This window comes from Mixophyes fleayi, chromosome 5 (genome assembly GCF_038048845.1).
Source record: "Mixophyes fleayi isolate aMixFle1 chromosome 5, aMixFle1.hap1, whole genome shotgun sequence".
Taxonomy (NCBI): Eukaryota; Metazoa; Chordata; class Amphibia; order Anura; family Limnodynastidae; genus Mixophyes; species Mixophyes fleayi.
The window spans coordinates 193,968,878-193,974,877 of NC_134406.1; positions in this window are offsets into that span (position 1 = coordinate 193,968,878).

The following is a 6,000-nucleotide window of genomic DNA, read 5'->3' on the forward strand; positions in this document are numbered from 1 at the left end:
CCATTCCAATAACTTGGCATCCCCATTTAAAACCATAAAAACCACAATGTTAAGGTATGTCTTTATTTCTAAAATACTAGTAGAAAGTCTGCATAATCTCTTTTTCCTCTAATCTTTTAATTCTAATTTCCTTTTTTTCTTCTAATCTGCCTAGAATGCCACTGGTATTTTATAGGGAGGTAGTTAAATATGGAGAAAAGAGGAATTTAAAGGTAAATATATAAGTGAGATTTCTTCAATGAAATGGCTATGATAGGATGTGGTTTTATTTTTAATCGCTATTATTATAGAAGATGCTAATTCATGGTCAAAAATCCACTTTAAACCCTCTGCATATGTCATATGCTCATCAAATGTCTCTCTGCTGTAAAGTGAAATCTGAGCACACCTGGAAATTGTTCAACTGTAATTGTGAAGAATGTATTTTTTACTCTAATGTTTTATACATGATGATGCAAAATGTATGTCTCTTGGGCTTAAACAAACTGCACGTTGTCTGCATTGTGCATAACATGTAGTACAACAAGATTCCAGCGGAGAAAAAAAATCTAGACAAAATAATATGACTGTTCTCTAATTTAGGACAAATTATTCATGGAAATATCAGGGTAAGGATAATCAAAAGGCATTAAACCATTTGGATTAAAGTATCATATTTGTTAAGCAGTGCTTTCCATAATTTCTAGTTTATTTTATTGTTATATTTAACTAAATATAAAATTGTGCATTATGTAGCAGTCGTTATAATGAAAAAATGAACAAACAGAATGATAGATCACTGCCAACAAGAAGCCCCATCAAACCAATGTTTGTGCTCTGGTAGTTAACAGGATATATAAATAAAATATTTAATTGGTAGTATTAAAACTATAAGTATAGATTTGTTGAGCAACCAAGATGATAGTTGACAGTTTGCGCACTAATGGTATGGCAATATTCCTGGTACAGTTGCTTGAATCTAGCCAGAGTCATCTAACACTTGTGTGACTACAAGGATTAGGTCCTTTGTTGAGAGATGTCATTTATTTAAAATGTAAAGTCATAGCAGGTAGAGATATTATATCTGAGCTCATTTTAACTGCACATAGCAGCAGGTGAGTTGCCGGTAGACAGAAACTGTGTCACTTATCACCTGATTCTTCCACCTGGTGGGACGGTTACTGAGGTGAGATGAAATCTTTAATTAGAGGTGTCCACAGGAGCAACTGTTATGAGAATGAAAAATCACAATGGATGCATGTTTTTTTCATTATTTCTTGTCACATTTTTTAATCAATTTAATTAGGCACATTTTGTCTGAGCTCTTCACTTGTAATATATTAGTTTAGCTTCTCATCAGGACTGACACAGGCCAATTAGTGCAGTGTAATTGTTAACCTAGGAATTAACTACACTAAATACACAAATTCTAGAAGAAATATTAGACGATCGGGTGAATAAAGTCTCAGAAAAACAATGCCTGCTGTGATTAATACGTGAGTAATATGTAAAAGAAACTTGTTCAGTTGAACATATGCTCCAAAATATTGCTTTGTTTTTAAAGAACAGCAAATTCCATTAGCAGGTACTCACATTGTGCGGATTTATAGCTGTCAGACTACAATTCCCATCATGCTGGGGGCAGATGCTGGCATGGATTTTAATTCTGGAGAAGGATAACTTGCCAATCACTGGTCTATTAGAAGAAGAAAAGGGAATGCATTAATGATCGTACTTGTGATCTACCTAGAACATTTAAACTCATTCAGCAATTAACAATGCTGATTATATTCTATTTATCGCACTACTTTAAATAAAAAAAGTGGGGACTAAACCAATTAAAAAAAACGTAAAGTGTGCCTGTCATCCACATGCAGAGGGGATGACCATTCTGCGTGCCTCATGACTCATGAACTAGTTCATAAAGAATTGATAGCCCTCAAAATGTCTATCTAAGTGTGTAGGTGAAGGGTATGCCATAAATATGTGAAACAGAAAACAAATCAATCAATAAAAAGTGCAACACAACACGTTACAAGTTTGTGTAATGTTTGTGTCAGTCCTTTACTCTGTTGACCAGGATTCTCCTATTGGTACACCATGGGCTTGGGTCCCTTTTCTATTTTCCATAGCTTTCCTCAGAATCTCACAGCCTCTGTTATAAGACATATCTTTTTTTATACCAGGATGTGTCCCTCGATCAAAATTTGCAATATGTAGAAGGCCATCCATGTGAAACATTATGCGCACTGCTCTAAGCCAAAATCTACTTTCTATACATTCTGTATTTAAGAAAGGGGGGCATGAGCCTCAAACATGTCAGGCACTCTCTATTGTGACATCATTGAAGAATAAACCTCTGTTCTGTGAAATCCATAATGCTGAAATAAGTAACAAGTGGAAGATGCTATAGACTAGGCTAGACCATCTCATCAATCCAGAAAAGACATTTCCCAATCCAACTTATCCAAAGGTGGATTATTTTAGACATAAGGGCTTACTCTTTATGCACGGTACTCTCACTGAGACACATCTGCAGCATCCCTCGAAGCTAATAAATAGAATAATAGCCACATTTGAAAATTTGCTGATTACTATTCATTGAGGTTTATTTGGAGTTGGACAAATTTGTGCACCAAAGATGCACACAAAAAAAGCATAATTCCGTGTACATGTTGAGATGGACACATCTCATGATGCGTCCAATTCAACTTATACACAGAAGTATGCTTTTTAGAAGAACATCAAGATGATTCCAAATCAGATTATACACGGAAGCACACTTTATGGCATGTATCTTCACATTAACCTATTTGTACACAATATAGAATAATAATCTAATGAAGTGTCAGAAGCACAAGTGAGAATAGTTTCTTAATAGTTATTAATAATTGTCAAAGTCACATTTTCCATATGAAATGTATTAAATACTAACACCTCCACATATGTAATTTACCCCTTTTAAAATTAAATGGAAATCTTCTTTCCTGCAGTAGTAAAGAAAATGTGAGAGGTTGGCTGGTCCATATGTATAAAAGGATCCCCTTTATAGGGGGCCAACATGGGACTGGGAGAGTGAGCCTGCAACTGAATTGTTATTTCTGGTAAGACCTAGGGACTGATTAATTAGCAAACGCAAAACGAATGTAATATGTGTTTTCAACAAACACATGTACATCGGGCATAAGCATGTCCATATTCAATAAGTAAAGATACGTCTGTCGGTGAACACAGGTCTAGGTCTGCTCTGTTCTATCAGACAATACACTGCAGGATACTTTCAATATGGGGGCAGCACGGTGGCTCAGTGGTTAGGACTTCTGCCTCACAGCACTGGGGTCATGAGTTCAATTCATAACCAGTGCCTTATCTGTGTGGAGTTTTTATGTTCTCCACGTGTTTGCATGGCTTTCCTCTGGGTGCTCTGGTTTCCTTCCATACCCCCAAAAAACATACTAGTAGGTTAATTGGCTGCTGGCAACATTTTCCTTAGGGTGTGTGTGTATATGTGTGTGTTTGTGTGTGTGTGTGTGTGTGTGTGTGTGTTAGGGTATTTAGGCTGTAAGTTCCAAATCAGGGACTGATGTGAATGACAAGTATTCTCTGTACAGCGTTGCGGAATTGGTGGCGATATATAAATAAATGATGATATGTGGAATATAAAGTCACAAAAGAACACACACAAAAAAATACTATTCATGTCTCCTGTTAATAATAGTCCTTTATGACAAAACATTAAAAAATAAAAAAGGGTTTATTCCCCCCCAATAAAATGCATTTATTTGGATGTTATAATGTCTACTGTATATAAAATGCATTTTTACGGTTGCTCTTGATGGCAAACACATGTTCTGGCTTGCATACACATCTGTCATTAACATCACTCGGCAGACCTCGGAAGATGCTGCATGTGCTGGAGCTTAGCACACCGTTACTGTATACTGACTACATGCATAGGCACTGCCCCTCCACCTTCTGCCCATGAAATCATAGGCTGTAGTAAGGGATCTTCGTGCTCGAAGATTAATTGGACGTTCTTATGTTATCTGGCATATTCTCCAGTTCTGGGTATAATACTGGGAGTGCTACCCTTATTGGCGGAAGGGCATGTCGTGCTTCACTGGGTAACATTGGTCTGAAGTGACCAGTACAAGCAAATAATATATTTCCCAGGAACCAATCATGAGCTACAATGTCAGGAGAGGAGTTAGTCTCGCTGGCAGTATATATTTTTGCATTGAGTTTAGTCTAAAAGGGGTTTTTAGTTCAGTGTCTGAGTGAAAAGTTCTGCCTTATAGCAGCAGGCAGAGGTACCCATTAATCACCTGAGACAGGAGGAGACTGCTTCACATCTCCCTATTCCCTGGAGAGGCAGCTGAAGACTAAAGTAAGATGCAGTGACAGTTTGAGAGGCTTTCAAGGCCCTGGCTGTATGTTGACATATGTCTCCCCTGAGTGACTGTTCCTTTTGGAGGTAACATGGATCATCCTTTCATCCTTAATCATAAGACTGAAAACTAAGTAAAGCATTCACAGGCTGTTCTAAAACGGCTTGTACACTTCTAGTGAATTTGCACCACACTTAAAAGAACTTTCACTGACAGCATCTCAGAGAATGTGTACTGACAGGCATTGAAAAAATATAAAATTCTTAACCATAATTTAGATTTACAAGGTATTGCGACCCAGATTAATCATCACTAACTGTTCCTGCAGCTGCTCTGTTACTGTTTTGTTTTTTGCTAAGTCACTAACTGTGGATATGTCAGTCCTTCAGTCAGTGGTTGTGGTGAGAGCAGTGTGCCTGGCCTGTGCAAATAGCAAATGACAGGTCATACCCACTGGACACCCACTCTGCCACTTTAGGCCTGTAAGGGGGGCATTGTACGTATATGCTTGTTCAGCTTACCCCATATGTTACTTTTTCTAATTTGATACTTGTATTGTATTAAGCTATTGTATATTCTTAAGTTTTGCTAGTTGGGTTGTGGGCAATTATCAGGAAGTTTCCCTCACATGTCCCGTAGAGGGGCTTCTATATCATGTCCCACCAAGAGACAGATAGTCCGGGTCAGCTGGCAGCCAGATTTGTGGGGGAAGTAATGGAAGGGGTGAAACTGGAAGTCACCTAGATCTTATCAGACCCTGCTCCTTAGCTATCCTAAATTGGGCTCATTATTCCACTCTGTGGTATGGTAGAGAGTCCAGAGTCAGCCCAGCAAGGGGGCCTGAAGTTTGTGGATTTGAGAAGGGATAGTCGGTAATAGTCCCGTATGACAGTTGCTAATTCCTGAAAGGAACCCTATCTAACAGCACCCTGGCCCAACCGTGTGTGTGTGTGGGAAAGAAGAGGGACAAGCCCAGGTTGGGTGAGTTCTGCTTGGGACAGTCTATGCGTTGGCATTTAGGCTTCTGCTAGTCTGAGCATCCTGTTATCGCTGTGGGAGATCACTGAAACGCTGTGAGTCCGGTAACTGGAGAGTACACTGTAGCAGGGAGACTTAGGTTTGACTCCTACTAGGCAGTCAGGACAAAGAGACAAGGGAACTAAGGTGACTGCAGTCCTTGCGCTAGTGGCGTAAGGGACAGTGAGTGTGGTAAACCTGCCTAGAATTTATTTAATCTGATTTCTCTAGCAATTGTGTTTTTGCACAATAAATGTATAGTTGTTTCGTCTAACTGTTGTTGCCTGATTGACATAGAACCATTCCTCACAGTAGCCCCTTCCCCAAACACAAATGGAAATGTATGTTTTCTTTTATGGTTAGCATAGCAGCTCGCATTAGTGTCTCACAGTACTGGGGCTGTGGGTCCCATTCCAACCAGCGTACTATCTGACTGTGTAGTGCTTGTACACTATCTGTAAATCACTACAGCCCTAAAAATTCTGTTAGGTTAATGTTAGTGTCTGCTTGTGACTTGTGTGAAAGATAATCTAGACAGTAAGTTCAACTGGGGCATGGACTGATGTGAATAATTAAGTATTCTCTGTAAAGTGCTGTGAAATATATTGGAACCAGT